The sequence below is a fragment of the Lethenteron reissneri genome, chromosome 47, assembly GCF_015708825.2.
Source record: "Lethenteron reissneri isolate LAM-NWPU_2019-01 chromosome 47, ASM1570882v1, whole genome shotgun sequence".
Classification (NCBI taxonomy): domain Eukaryota; kingdom Metazoa; phylum Chordata; class Hyperoartia; order Petromyzontiformes; family Petromyzontidae; genus Lethenteron; species Lethenteron reissneri.
In genome coordinates, this window is record NC_083825.1 from 10,642,019 (window position 1) to 10,656,711 (window position 14,693).

Here is a 14,693-nt window from a genome sequence, read left to right on the forward strand (position 1 = left end):
CGTGGGGCGAGTGCCGACCGAGCTATTCGGAGCTACGGATCCGAGCGAACAGAGTTTGGATTCCCGGCCACCGTTTGCATCAGTGGCGAGTGATATCCGAACCGGTTCTTGGGTCCTGGCCTTTACCAAGCCGCACTCGCCAGTGTGATGCTGCACGGTCAATCAACCCCCCCACGAACAATACGGCACGAGGGAGCCCGCAAGTGACCTGCATTGGGTCGACAGTACCGCGGGCTTGACATTAAATAAACAACACAGGCAACCGAGGCTGAATTGTGGGACTTCCCTTGCCGAAGAGGAGCTCTGGGACGGACGGACAGACACGCAACGCACCAAGAAAACAGAACGCAAGGCAGCCCCGTCACGTTGTTTTTTCCTGTCCATGTTCATCATCTCATAAAACACAGCACAGTGCTAATATTGCGCAAGACGAGCAGTACAATCGGCGGTCCCTAAGAGACCTTGGTCCACGCTGCTTTTGCTAATTAACACTGCCGCCGCCGCCGCCGCCGCCACCGCCACCGCACTTTACCCCAAGGAAACTTCATTTCAAAAGCTGTCGCTGAATAAAAACCCACGCCGACCGGGGCCTGAGTGGACGCTTGCCGCCAGCCGTCCCCAACAGCGGCAAATGCCGACGGTACAGCGGCAACGTCGCCCTAATTTAGACCATCTCGACATTTACGTGATCGACTACAGTTTTATTTTCTCAACGCTGTCAAAAGCATTTATTTTAAATGTTCACAATCGTTTTATTATATTTCTATCACATCTTCATTCGTCAACCAATAAACCAAGGTATTTGGAGGTAAATAAAATTTGGCTTACGGTTGCTGGACACACAGCTACTGAGTAGACACATAAAATCATCTTGTGATGTCCGTGTGTGGGTGCACGTGTGCGTACACATGCGTGTGCATGCGCGAGTGTGCATATCTGTGTACACGTGCAAACACATGTTAACACCTGTGCCAGCGTACACACGTGCATGCACGCTGTTGAGTGCGTGTGTGTGGGGTGCGAGAGTGTAGTGGTTGGTGCACTGCGCTACGAACTCAGCGACCCACGTTTTATTCCTACTTTTATTTTTTGCAGGTAAGGCCCACAGAGCTGTATAGCTCTTTTTAAGAAGTGACCCGGGTTACAAATGATAGCTCAACAAATTGGCTTATCGTGTGAAAAATTATAATAGCCAAATACTCTTAAATGCATGTTTCTAAATGTGGAGGGAAAATCCGGAGGACCCGGAGAAAAATCCATGTGACCACTGGGGAGAGAGAGACATGCAAACTCCAAATATAAAAGTGTCAAGAGTCAGGATCGAACCCACGACCTCCTGCATACCAGGCGAGGGAGTTAACATCTCCTAGCCACCGCAGTGCCGCGGTGGCTAGTTACCAGGGCACCATGGCTAACATTGGTGATTATCTGAATAGACATGGCCTCCCCCTAAGTCGACTCAGCCTTATGTTAGTACCTGGTGTGATGTGTAAACATCGCCACTCAGGAGACGCATGCGGCCGGGCGTGGTGCTGGCCACCCGCCCCCTCGTCCGCAGTGTCGGCCTTCAGATGTGCTACTCGCTAACAGCACTTGCCCCAACAGTCTGTTGAGGCTATACGTGGGGTCTTTGTCTTTGTGTGTGTGTATGTGTGTATATGTGTGTATGTGTGTATGTGTGTGTATGTATGTGTGTGTGTATGTGTGTGTATGTGTGTGTATGTGTGTGTATGTGTGTGTATATGTGTGTATGTGGGTGTGTATGTGTGTGTATGTGTGTGTGTGTATGTGTGTGTGTGTATGTGTGTGTGTGTATGTATGTGTGTGTGTATGTGTGTGTGTGTATGTGGAGTGCAATTGGGTTTTTGTCTACCACCACCTAATTGCACACTGGAGTCGGGGAGTGACGACGAGGAATGCTGGGCAATGGGGGAGAAAGCAACTGGGTGTGACGGGAGGGAGGCAGGGAGGGGAGGGAGGGAGGCAGGGAGGGAGGGAGCGATGAACAGGGGCTGCTCTCATCAGCAGCCAGCCACATGGATCTCTGCCAAGCTGGCCACGAGACAGACCGCAGCCAGACAAGCGGCACTCACAAGGTGACAGCCGGGCAAGGCAACTACTCGTGCAGAGAAAAAAAAACTAAAATGACCAACATTAATTTCCACCAGGTGAGGTGGTGCCTGTCTGCTCCAACCGCTGACTGCCATTACACCAAACGCTGCCGTGCACGAGGGTGGAATCAAAAACACCGTCCGTTTACCCGCAATGGTAGATTTCATAAATATAAGCGTTTCTTTTTTTTTTATGTACACGTGGAAGTTTGGTAACTTGAATGCAAAGATGTTGGCCTTGATCACACAGCTGCTAGCCCCACCGTAATGGTGATGGCCTACACTGCTCGTCGAGCTGGTTAGAGGCACTGAAACTGGCCACGTGGAACTTGAGCAGGTCCGGGACTGGTGTGGAGATTAAAAGACCAAATGAGCTGGCCGCAAACTGGTCAGACCTTCGCAGATAACTCGTTCCAAGCAGGCGGTGAGAGCAGACACCGACATGGCTAAACTGTTGCAAAACCAACCGCACGCACACAGGCACGCACACAGGCACGCTCACAAGCACGCACACAGGCACGCTCACAAGCACGCTCACAAGCACGCACAAACTACGACAGCCGTAAAGACTACCGCACGCCGGTCACACGCACGTTGAGCAGATACCGAGACGGTCGGGCTACGTTGTTCTGGCCACAGATGGGAGCGAGCGGCGGCGACCTCCCGGCTAGGGTCGGGGAGAGCGTTGAGATCCGGCCTGGTGGGCGAGGCCGTGGGGGGGGGGGCCCCGATCCTCTGGCGTCCCCCCCAAGGCCGCCTAAATGTTGAGCTTGCCGGCGATGGTCACGACAACCTTGAGCACGGGCATGAAGGCGGAGATCTCGCTGAAGTTGCTGCTGCTCACCACCTGCGTGTGCACGGCCAGGCCCTGCGGGTAGTCGCGCGCCTCCACGCGCCGCGCGATCTCGTGCAGGCCCGCCAGGATGTGCGGGGACAGCTGTGGCGAGACCACGCGGGGATGGGGGGGAACAAAGATGGACGTATTAGAATACGCGGGCGCCACGGTGGCGAGATGTTAACTACCTCGCCTGAAATACAGTCTTCGGCAAGTTCACTCAGCTCCACATCCTCCCGTACCACATCAGTCCACTTCTTCTCCAGTCCGTGTCGTGTCCGTATAGCCCCCTCAATCTGGGCGCTGCGGTGGCGAGGAGGTCGTGGGTTCGATCCCGACTGATGCCTGTTGTGTAATTGGAGTTTGCATGTCTCTCCGTGATCGCGTGGATTTCTCTCCGGGTCCTTCGGTTTTTCCCTGAACATTTAGTAACGTGCATTTACAATATTTGGCAGCTATAAATTTCCACACGATAAGCCACTTCATTAGGCTATCATTGCGGTCAGGTCATTTCTGAAAAAGAGCTACATAGTAGCTCAGTGGGCCTTACTTGGTGAAATTAAATAGTTTTATTTTGGTATAGTATAAACACACACACACACAGAAGTAACATCTGGCATCTGCGCAAGACTCCACGACCCCCATCACCCTGCCTCCCCTGGCTAGATAGTTTAGTTTGTAGAATGGAGGATTGTTAGAGGTGGCCGGCTGTTTCAAGGAGGTCAGAGCGCTGAGCGGCCACCGTTGAGAAAACCTGGGTTCGAATCCAGGCAGCCGCCCGCCATTCTCAAGTGCAGCCTGACCACAGCCTCAGCGCCCCAGTCGCCGATGACTTCACCACCACAACAGCATCCCCGTGGGGTTTCAACCCCTTTGTAGAAAATAATTGCTCTATGGAAAGAAAAGTCCCTGCCGTAACCACGTGGAATTTCACGCACCGTACGGGATGAAGGTCTGAGGGGGGGAGGGGGTCAAGACGAACAATTGACTGGCGGCCAAAGGAGGGAACACGCCCTAGAGAACTTTTGACTTAAAACTTTCGTGACTGCAGGAATTCATGTTCTTGGTTCTTTCAGGTAAAGTCACGGAGATAGAAAATAAAAAATAATTAAAGCAAAAAACCCACGACGCTTCGGTTGCACCACGCAGCTCTCCTCCTCCCAGCTCTCCTCCCCCGCCCACTCACTTGGGAAACCCGTACACAAGCAGCTGCACGTGCAGGCTTCCCCCCTCTTTTCTCTCCGCCTGGTGAAGCCCGCTTGTGTTGTGATTGAAACGTCGTGGGATTTTTGCTTTTATTATTTTAAATGTATTATAAAAAAAATTATTTTATTATTTTATTGTCTATCTATGTGCCCTAAAGACCGTTCACTGGGGAGATGGTGATATGAAATGAGCTCATGTGCAGGTGCAAAGTTGATTGTTTGCGAGACCGTAAAGAGATAGTTACGGCTCGGGGAGAAAAAATTCATGAGTGGAGAAGATGATGGGCTGGTGATGTGTCCTACAACTGCAGCTTCCAACTCGCACAAAGATAAACCCCCCCCATGTAGCCTTAACAGACTGTTGGGGCAAGTGCTGTTAAGCGAGCACCTATGAAGGCCGGCACAGCACGAGAGGGGGTGAACGGCCAGCACTACGCTCGGCCACCTTTGTCTCCCTAGAAGCGATATTTACGTACCGCACCAGGTACTCATTTGAGCCCGAGTCGACCTCGGCGAGGCCCAGGACAGGTTCCGATAATAGTCACTGGTGTCAGCCGTGAGCAGGAATCGAACACGGACCGCCGAGTTTGTGGCGCAGCGCGCTAACTGCGAGACTCCCGCTCCCCAACTCGCGCGCACAGACACACACACAGCGGGGGTTGGGAACACGCACCGTCTGTTCTCGGAGTTTGTCGTACAAGTACTCCAGCCGCTTCGTCGCGTCGTCCAGCTTCCTCTTCGTTTGCTGCGGGCAAAAGTCGTCGTGGAATTGCGCGTCAGACGCAACCAATTAGGCTCGAATCCGACTCTCGGCCCATCGTCCCCCCCAGAGCTGAGAACCACGAGCACCACTTTGTTGGAAATGAACGGTGGCCGCCAAATGTAGAAACTGTATAAGTAACCACCGGTTCAGATGAGCTCAGCCACACACCCATTTGAGTAGTGAGCCATTGGCATTAACTCTTTGTGACCCTGACGATGCACGTTGCATGTTTGGAGTTCGCGTGTTCTCTCTTCCCGTGCTGGTCGTGTTGATTTATCTCCAGGTTCCTCTGTGTTTGGCCTACACTACTAAAAACGTGCGTTTCGATTATTTAGCTGCTGCTATAAATTCCCACGTATTTTTTAAGCCACTTCAATGAGCTATGATCACCTCTGAAAAAGTCTGAATATCTTAGTGGGCTTTACCTGATCAATAAATGTGGTTCTGTGGCCGTCTGGAATGCTCTTCCTTCCGATAAATATCTAAATTGAAAGCTCATTTCTTTATAATTGCTTTTGTGTTAAGTTTGTTGTCCTTCCACACCTCCAATTAGCATGGTTAGCTACATACGGTGCGAAAGAAGTTTAACATACCGTACATACATACAAAAATCAAGTAAGTTGGGTGGAGTGGTTACTGCACTTCAAACACCACCTTGATTAACCCGGCGATCCGCGTTTGAATACCGGCCAGCAAAGATCAGTGACATCTGAATTGGTCCTTTGTTCCCCCACCCCACGTAACCAACCCGCACTGCCCAGCACGATGAAGTATGATCAAACAACCACATGACCGACAAGGCACGGAGGAGGCCTTCATCCATCAGTGGACCGATAAAGGGTTGAAAATCAATACAATTATCACGCAGGCAATTCAATACATTATGTTGGCGTTATAAGCATCTCATTCCAAAACAAGTCAACACACCTCTGCAGCAGCAGACCAAGAGTAACGTTTTGTTCAGCTCTTGTCAACCCTTTCCCACTCTACTGACGTACGTGTACGTCATCAGTTTTTCTTACAAAATAAAATAACTTTATCTGTACGTCTACAGGTCGAAGATGTACCGAGGCTCCCACAAGGCCGTGCGGGAGGGCGCGTAGCACAGTTTGGCGCCCAGCTATCATAAAGTGCGGTCGTGTTGCTACAGTTCTCTGCGGTGAGCACAATGCCTTTAAAAACCACGGCGCTAAGCCTCTCTAAATAAAATGAACGCCGACCACTTGCGCGTTCCGAGAATCAGAGGTGAACGGGACCCCACCCTGCAACTCGCAGACGTCTTGGAACGGCAAAAGGGCGTTAACACGCGCAGGCTTGCCAGTGCCCGCGCACATCACGCATGCGAGCGCACGCATGCTGGGCGGTGCGCACGTGCGAGCGAGCGCCCCACGAGGTGTGCAGGAACGTGCGGAACTCACGGGGTCGGTGGAAGCGGACAGGCAGCGCTGCACGAGGCCGTCAAACACCACCTTGAGCACCCCGTGCTCCTCAGGGATGGGTTTCTTCACGATCTTCTCCGCAGGCAGCGACTGCAGCGGCTGCGCGCAAGGGAGGGTGCGGGCGGTGACATTTGTTCGCCGTTAAGACGGTCTCTCACCAGCGCGTTCACCGGTTCTTGGCGTCAAATGCAACGCCCGTTTCGAGATCGCGGAGCCAGCAAGCACTGCCGCCGATAGCGCGGTGGCCGAATGCAGGGCCATGAAGGGATAACGAAGAACTGCGAGGTGGCCAGGACATGGACAGTAGAGCGGATGGGCACGTGACACGTCAGGTGCAGACATTTGAGCGTTTTCCACTCGTATGCCCATCACCAATCCGGGGGAGCGAGTCATTGTGATTGCAGAGTGATCCTTATAAACATATACACCGGTGTACAGAATTTCCATTAACTCAAGGGCAGCAGTGGACGTGAGCCATAACCCCTTGAAGATTTGAGCAAGGAGGTACTCTTGGGCCAGATTCACATCTGGAAAAAGCGTTAAAAAACACTCCCATTATATCGGTATAACTCTGCAAAATTTCAGAAGCAAATAACACTCAAGCCCCCCTTGACTCAATGTAGACACCGCTCCATCTGACAACTTGGTAGCTACCCAAAAACACCACGAAGCCTGCTTCATTGTATACTCGTCAGCCTCTTAATGAAGTAACTTCACATTGACGCATAAAAGTTTTGCCTTCAGCAATGTATTTTCCGTGACAATCGCATGCAATGACAAGCTATATTACTTGATTTACAGCTTCATTACGTAAATGTTTGAGTTGACGGTCGCGGGCGACTGCCAAGCCGGCAAGCGCTGGTGCCCTACCTGCACAGAGGCCTCAGTGGGGGCCCCGGGTGGGCCCTGGCTCGGCTCGTGGGCGTGAGACGCCTGGGCAGCGCCGCCCTGGGGCTCCAGTGGGGCCACGCCGAACACGGGTGCCGTGATGGGCGCCGGCGGCACGTAGTTCTCCGGCAGCTGCGGCACAAAAAAACCACGGGGGGCACAGACGGCGAATGCTCGAAACGTCAAATGTGAAACATCGGAAGAAAAAAAAAGTTAAAAAGCTAACTCGTCAATGTAATTTCTCAGCTGTACTCTTTGGTTCTTTCGGTAAAGTCACGTATAAAAAGAAATAATAAATTAAATACTTATTTTCTCTTTATACGTGACTTTACCGAAAGAATCAAAGAGTAATTCCTGCAGTCACGAAAGCTCCAAATTAAGCTTTCTCAGCTGTAGCAAATTACTTTCATAACATTCACTATTATAATAGTCCAGTCTGTTCTATAGCGCGTGTTTTCATAACGCGAATTGGATATAACGCGGTGAATGTATTAGGGAACACATTTTTTTATAATGCGGATGAAAATTGGATATGACGCAATCGAAGTGAATGGACCGACATCGCGCGAGCAGCAATAAGCTGTCGTACCGCTGCCTCGGCGCAGCATCACACAAAGCGGGATGCTGCTGGATACTTCTAGACGCAACCCACACTCCTCAGCCTTTGTTCAGCCTGAGAACGCATCTCACGCGTTATCGTGGACTGTGCTTTACCCTATATTATCTATTTATTATCACGACATTTTTTGATAGTGCGATGTTCTTCAGGAACGTAACTACTACCGCGTCATAGGAGAACAGACCGTACCAAGTTTCCCCTTCGTGAAACTACCCATGAGGGATGCATAGGTGGCGGACAAATATATTCTTCGTTTCAACAACGTTTAAATATTTCGTGAAAACCAACGTACAAAAGGAGGGGAGCGCACGGTTACCACAAGCAGAGCACAAGCCCCAAGGGGGACGGATTCACCGACTTCGTCAGTCTACCGCATGCTCTGCGGTTTGAGGGGGGGGGGTGGAGGGCCTAAGCCCTGGTTAGCCCGAGCCACCTGCCCGAGATTATTTCCACACATCACCTGCCCATTCATGAAACCAAATCAATTAAAAAAGGGGCCCCACACACACACCTTGTTGCGGCGGCCGCCTTGCCTCACGCAGGGCGGAGGATCGTTCCAGCCGTCCTGTACGCCTGCTGGTTGGGGAGGAAAGCGCACGCGGACCAGTGGAAAAACAACGCAAGTCCTCATCCTCAAAAAGGGAGTGATAACACCACACCAGCGGAGACACAGGTCCCACTGTTTATCCTAACAGAGTGCAAGGCAATAGAGAACGTACGCGCGGTGAGAAAGCGTGGGCGCACAGAAGGGTGGCACTGCCCCTTGAGCGTGGCGAGGCCAGCACTCAGCCCAGCTGCCTCGGCCTCTCCTCCCGACACCACCGCTTCCATTGGAACCGTGAACATTTTCAATGATGACATCATCATCATCAATGGGACTGAAACACTAAAGCAGCATTAGCAAGAGAGAACTGCCATTAGGTTAGTGTGGCCAGAGAGCATTTACGATTCCTCTAATAGTCTTGTGGATGAAACCTTAAAGCACTTACACCTTGGACCTTTAAGAGCTGGCAGCCAAAAATGGGAGACGTGTCCACACACACCCTGCTGAGCTTGAATGGTGCAAGGGTAAATACTTACGATGCTACAGCATCTCAAAGTGACTGACAAATACGTAGGGAATGGGTTTATCTCACAATGCTCTGTGGCCCACACATTTATCACCGTAGCGTGATTTTTAAACTGTGGATGTTAACAAATTCCATCAACAGCAGCACAATTATCTTAGTCACCAACACCACACTACCAAACACCAAGACACCCACCACCGCTATAACAATGGCTACAGCAATGCACCCACCACCCCCATCACCACTATAATAAAATTTTACCATCACCAGCTGTGATTAAACAAAACAACCTAACAATGCTAACCTTTGGGCTTTAGATTTTATGACATTCAATAAAATAATACTGCAAGTCTTACTTTTTTACATCAGTCAATTGAAAATATACATTTGCTGTTTTATAGCAGGTTCCATCACAACTCCGCCATGAGCCACATAATGTGTGATAGATGGCCAAACGATATAATACGTCACGTGTACATAGGTTATGTCAAACGGCATAGCGAAGTCAACGTCTGTACAAGTGACCACTAACATGTACCTCTGGCCTTCTGGTCTCTCACCTCTCTTGTTGATCTTACTGTCATCTCACTAATCTTGATCTCTTATCTATGGCTCTCTCATCTCTGTGGGTGGCAGGGTGGCACAGTGGAAACACTCGCACGTCACAGGACGAAGGACCTGGGTTCGATTCCCGATTCAGGTGCCTTTCTGTGCGGGGGTTTGTATGTTCTCCCCCTGTTCTGCATGGGTTTGTAAGTTCTCCCCCTGTTCTGCATGGGTCTGTATGTTCTCCCCCTGTTCTGCATGGTTTGTATGTTCTCCCCCTGTTCTGCATGGTTTGTATGTTCTCCCCCTGTTCTACATGGGTTTGTATGTTCTCCCCCTGTTCTGCATGGTTTGTATGTTCTCCCCCTGTTCTGCATGGTTTGTATGTTCTCCCCCTGTTCTGCATGGTTTGTAAGTTCTCCCCCTGTTCTGCATGTGTCTGTATGTTCTCCCCCTGTTCTGCATGGGTCTGTATGTTCTCCCCCTGTTCTGCATGGTTTGTATGTTCTCCCCCTGTTCTGCATGGTTTGTATGTTCTCCCCCTGTTCTGCATGGTTTGTATGTTCTCCCCCTGTTCTGCATGGTTTGTATGTTCTCCCCATTGTGCGTGGGTTTCCTCCGGGTTCTCGCATAACCTCACATTGCGTAAATAAATAAAAACATACAACGGATCTGGTTTTGACCAAAAAAACATCCCAAACCTGAAAAATGACCAGCAAATCACTCAATTGGGATGGTGCACAGCAACATCGCTCCCCGGCTGTCAAAACTTTGCGGAAACCTCCTGAACAAGTCTTGAGACTCGGTGAGGCTTTCCTATATAAACTGAGCATAATAATAATCTCTTGCTTAATCACTATTTTGTCTCAATAATCTGTATCATCACTGTCATTGCTTCAGTCAGTCATATGTCTACGTGGGCCAGTCAGATTTACGTCTCTATTTGTGTAATTACGTGCTTGTCATGCACCCTTGCAAATGAGACGTCTCCCATCTCAAGGGCTTTTCCAGGTGAAAAATTCCAACAAATAAACAAACCATTCGGTAGTAAACACTCTTAAAGAGTCTTCGTGGGTCAGAAGCGTGCCGCTGGCCACCAGTTCAAGAGCCCTGCTTCATTAGATTTCTATAGCAATGAACGGCGGTTGGCGGAGCAATGCGACGCCAAACCCGGCAGCACTGCAGGCTTGCACTTGACAAGAGCCTGCAACAGCACGCTCTGGCGGTTACCGTGCGTTAGTAGCAGAAGCACTCGACGACTCGGCAGCCATACCTGTGTGCTGCGAAGTAGCGGCAGCAGCAGCAGCAGCAGCAGGAGGAGGTGGAACAGGGGCCATGCTAGAGTAGGGAGCTCCTGGAGTGAAAATCTGGCCTGGGTGCCCAGGGAAGCCGTGCTGCTGCTGGGGGCCTGCCGCGGCGCCGGGAGCGGCACCGGCGGGCAGGTGGTGGGCGTGCATCGCGCCACCGGCATGGGGGTCCGACGGCACGGCCGGGGGGTAGGAGGACGGGGGGCCGAGGGGGGGCGCCGGCGCGGGGGCAGGGTGGTACGACGGGCCGGGGAAGTGGGGGACGCCGTGCGGTGACGGCCCCGGCATTGGCGCCGGCAGCGGTTGCTGCTGCATCGGCTGCTGGAAGCCTGGGGAGGTTTGCGCGAGCGGCGTCGGTGGGGGGGGGGGGGGGGGACAAGCCCAAAGAGGGGAGTACGGGACGCGCACGCGACGGACAAGAGGGGGGTGGAGGGGGGGGTCAGGGGACGCAGAGGAGTGCGGGGGTTAGCGTGCAAACGGGTAGACGGGCGGCCCTTCTCTCAATCCACTGCCCCCCCCGCCCCATGCTGTGGCGGGGTCGGTCGGGGTTATGTGGTCAGTGCGGTTTGGTAAAGGTGGGCCAGCATAGATGCGAGAGCATAGAAGTACAGTACAGCAATGGATTTTGCTCAACTGCCCTCCGTTGCCCTACACGTAGCCGCACGGCTCTAGAGCCACCTGTGATAACCTGGCGTGCGCGGAGGTCGCCCCGTCCAAGAAATATCCATGCTCAAGTCCGCTTAGCTTGCGAGATCTGATGAGATCGGGCACATTCCGGCTGGTTTCGTCACAGGCAGCATGCAAAATGCTCGGGATGTAACGACCGACCCGCCCCACAATTTGATAACATCGTCAATGAGCGGTCACGATCCGATTCTGGAATCAACTGGTTTTCCCTTGCGGTACGAGTACAGTATCATACTGTAGAGAATGTAATCAATCGGCTCTCATACACGTGACTCAATGCATTTACCACCAGCATAAAGATCAATTTTAATTGAGTTTTTAACTCGTCGTTTCATCCCTACAACAGAGGCAAGGGTCAGACTTGCTTCGCAGTGATTTGGTCATAGGCATATAATGACCGAGATTAATAACAAGGGGCTGTGTCGGCGACTTTGAGAGGTGCAGAGAGACCACACGAGAGCATTTGACAGCCAGAAAGAAGCAGGCAGACAGAGCGAGGAAGAAACATTCTGTGTGAGCGACAATTCGAGGCAAAGGTACAAAGACGGAGAGACAGAAAGCTTAAAGATGGTCACTGCATCGCACGCTTTCAGATGCACTTCTGCAGGCCGTCTGGAACGCTCTTCCTTCTGATATTAAGAATCCACTGGAGCTGTGCACTTTTAAATCATAATAATAATATTTTTATTAATTTTGATGTTTTACCTACGTGACTTTACCGAAAACACCTAAGAATATGATTCCTTGCAGTCACGAAAGCTTCAAGTCTTTAAAATCATCATCTCGATTGAAAACTTATTTCTTCTTTTTGTGTTTTTTTGTTGTCCCTCCCCCGCACCTCCATTAGCAGTTGCCTACATATGGTGCGAAAGAAGTTCAACATACATACATACAGTAACCAGACAGAGAGAGTGCAAGATCGATAAAGAGGCTAACGAAGACAGAGTGACAGGAAGTCACAGAGAGAGGGAGCGCTGTGCACGACGCAACACTTCACCGGTTATGGTGGGGTGTGGCGGGTACGCCTGGTTGGGCCCGGCAGCACGCGAGTACGCGTTGGGCCCTGCCCCAGGCCCCACGGCAGATGACAGTGGCGGCGGCTGCATGGGCCCCGCGGCCGGCAGTGGCGCGGAAATCGGAGTGAACAAGCCTGGGCCCGGCGGATTTGGGGCCACGGAGGCCATGCCGGGACCTGGAGTGGGGGAAACCTCCAGTGAACGGACTGGACACACAGTCATGCTACCAGCGAGAGTTACGTCAACAAGTACAAGTACCCATTGAGTACTTGCGAGTCCAAGGGCAATACCGGGCTGCTAACAAAACGTGACTTTAATTGTTAAAGGTTTAATTGAATGCAAGATAAAATGTTCCACCCGTCGATAATATTCTTTTGAACATATATTCGGGAACGTATTTTTCCGCTCCATTAAAAGTCCGAAGCAGTAAACCCCAGGCCAACCCGTGAAGCAAAACGGCCCGGAAGATACGAGACTCCATCCTGCAAATGATAAAACAATATCTAACAAACGCAATCGCGGGACAAATACTGGAGTTGAAACTCGAGTTGTGTAGTTCGTAGAAACTAGGAAGCACTGTCTCCCTTCTCAAAAGAACGTGGTGCTTATTTTGTATTTGCAGCACTGAGTCCGTGGTAGAAATTACAAAATTCCTATGGCACGGAGTAACCTATGACTTTCCACACAGACGCCTCCCCATAGCAAGTTAATTAAACGCAACAATGTTTTAAGTGACATCACCTCTGGCACCAGTCATTTCTCTTATCACTGCTATCTGATACAACACCATCAAGGTGTCAGCCAGCTCTAGCAACGTTCTGCTAGGAGCCAATGCAGTAGACAAAAGAGCTTACCGGCCTGCATTCCTGGCATTCCTGGGCCAGCATGTGGGGCCAAATGGCCAGCGTAGCCTTGGCCAGACGGTTGCACCTGCATGCAAAGCGAGAGAGACAGAGAGAGAGAGAGAGGAGGCACTCTCAGCTCGGCTCACTTGCTCCCCACCACAATGCTGCGCCGGCCACACACAGGCAAAAACTGCGGGAATGCAGCGGGAACGCAATATGCTCTCGACCAGTGAGCCTTCTTGCTTTGTATCCGTTCCAGATGAGAACTCAAGAAACCCGGATAGCCTTATTTGCAAGAGTGACTTGGGTAAACTCCCCATATGGCGGACAGTTGATCAGCAACTTTTTTATATATGTTCATGTTGATATTGGTGCGTGAGTGAATGAATGGCTGCAGGGTTAACCTGCTGAAAGTCTGAAATGCTGCCAGGGAATGATCCAAATTGGGCGGTGGTGTGACTATGTGGTCGATGACTTGTCATATGTAACACTTTGCTGCCGCTGTTGTCTACTGGCCAAGTCGCACGCAAAAAAAATATCTGCAAGACTGAACGGAATGCACTCGGTAAATAAACTTCTTTAAACTTATTCTGGTTAGAGATTGGTGACCACAGCCGCACTCTGGGCGACACTTAACTGTCCGTTAGTTTCGTAGGAGGCAGCCGCATCGGCTGTGTGATGTTCCCTGCTCGTGCGAGGGCTAGGGAAAAACTAAACTATGTTATAGCATTGGGCGACCTTCCCTACCTGCGGATGGTAGTGGTGTTTCATAGCTGGCTGCGGCTGGTGCTGCTGCTGGTGCTGCTGCTGGTGCTGCTGATGATGATGCTGTTGCTGCAGCTGTGGCTGCTGCTGCTGCTGCAGTTGCTGCTGCAGTGCTGCTGCTGCTGCTGCGGCTGTTGAACCCCAGGCTGGACATGCTGCTGCTGCTGTTGCTGGCTTGGTCAGCTCAGGCACGGGTGTAAGGGAATGGCGGCGCTGCCTGGGCACCGGCCACACCTCCTGCTGGGCGTGGTACAGCCGGTCCCGCAGCGCCACCACTTGGCTCTGATGTCGACGACACGGCAGATGGGCACACGTGGCAATCACATTCGAGGAAGTTCTCATCTACTCGTGCACGAAGTCAATAAGCGGACGATATAACTCCTCACATGTGAACGTATTGGCGTCACACCGGTGCGCAGTATAAAAAAAAAAAGCACGTTTTTCTCAATCATTACTTATTTTCCAACAATTCGCAACCCCCGATCAAAATTAGTTCTCGTGATGTCGAAGCAGTCGGAAAACAAATGTTATGAGCAGCTGAACACGAAGCTTCACGGTCTGTCGTGTATGGCAACCCAACCCTGATGGCCATTGGCT

The 14,693-nt window shown here is 51.3% G+C and overlaps 1 pseudogene; it reads right to left on the minus strand.

Annotated features, from left to right (window-relative positions):
* Positions 1–366: 366 nt before the first annotated feature.
* LOC133354531 (protein transport protein Sec31A-like) overlaps positions 367–14,693 on the minus strand; it is a 39,340-nt pseudogene continuing 25,013 nt past the window's right edge.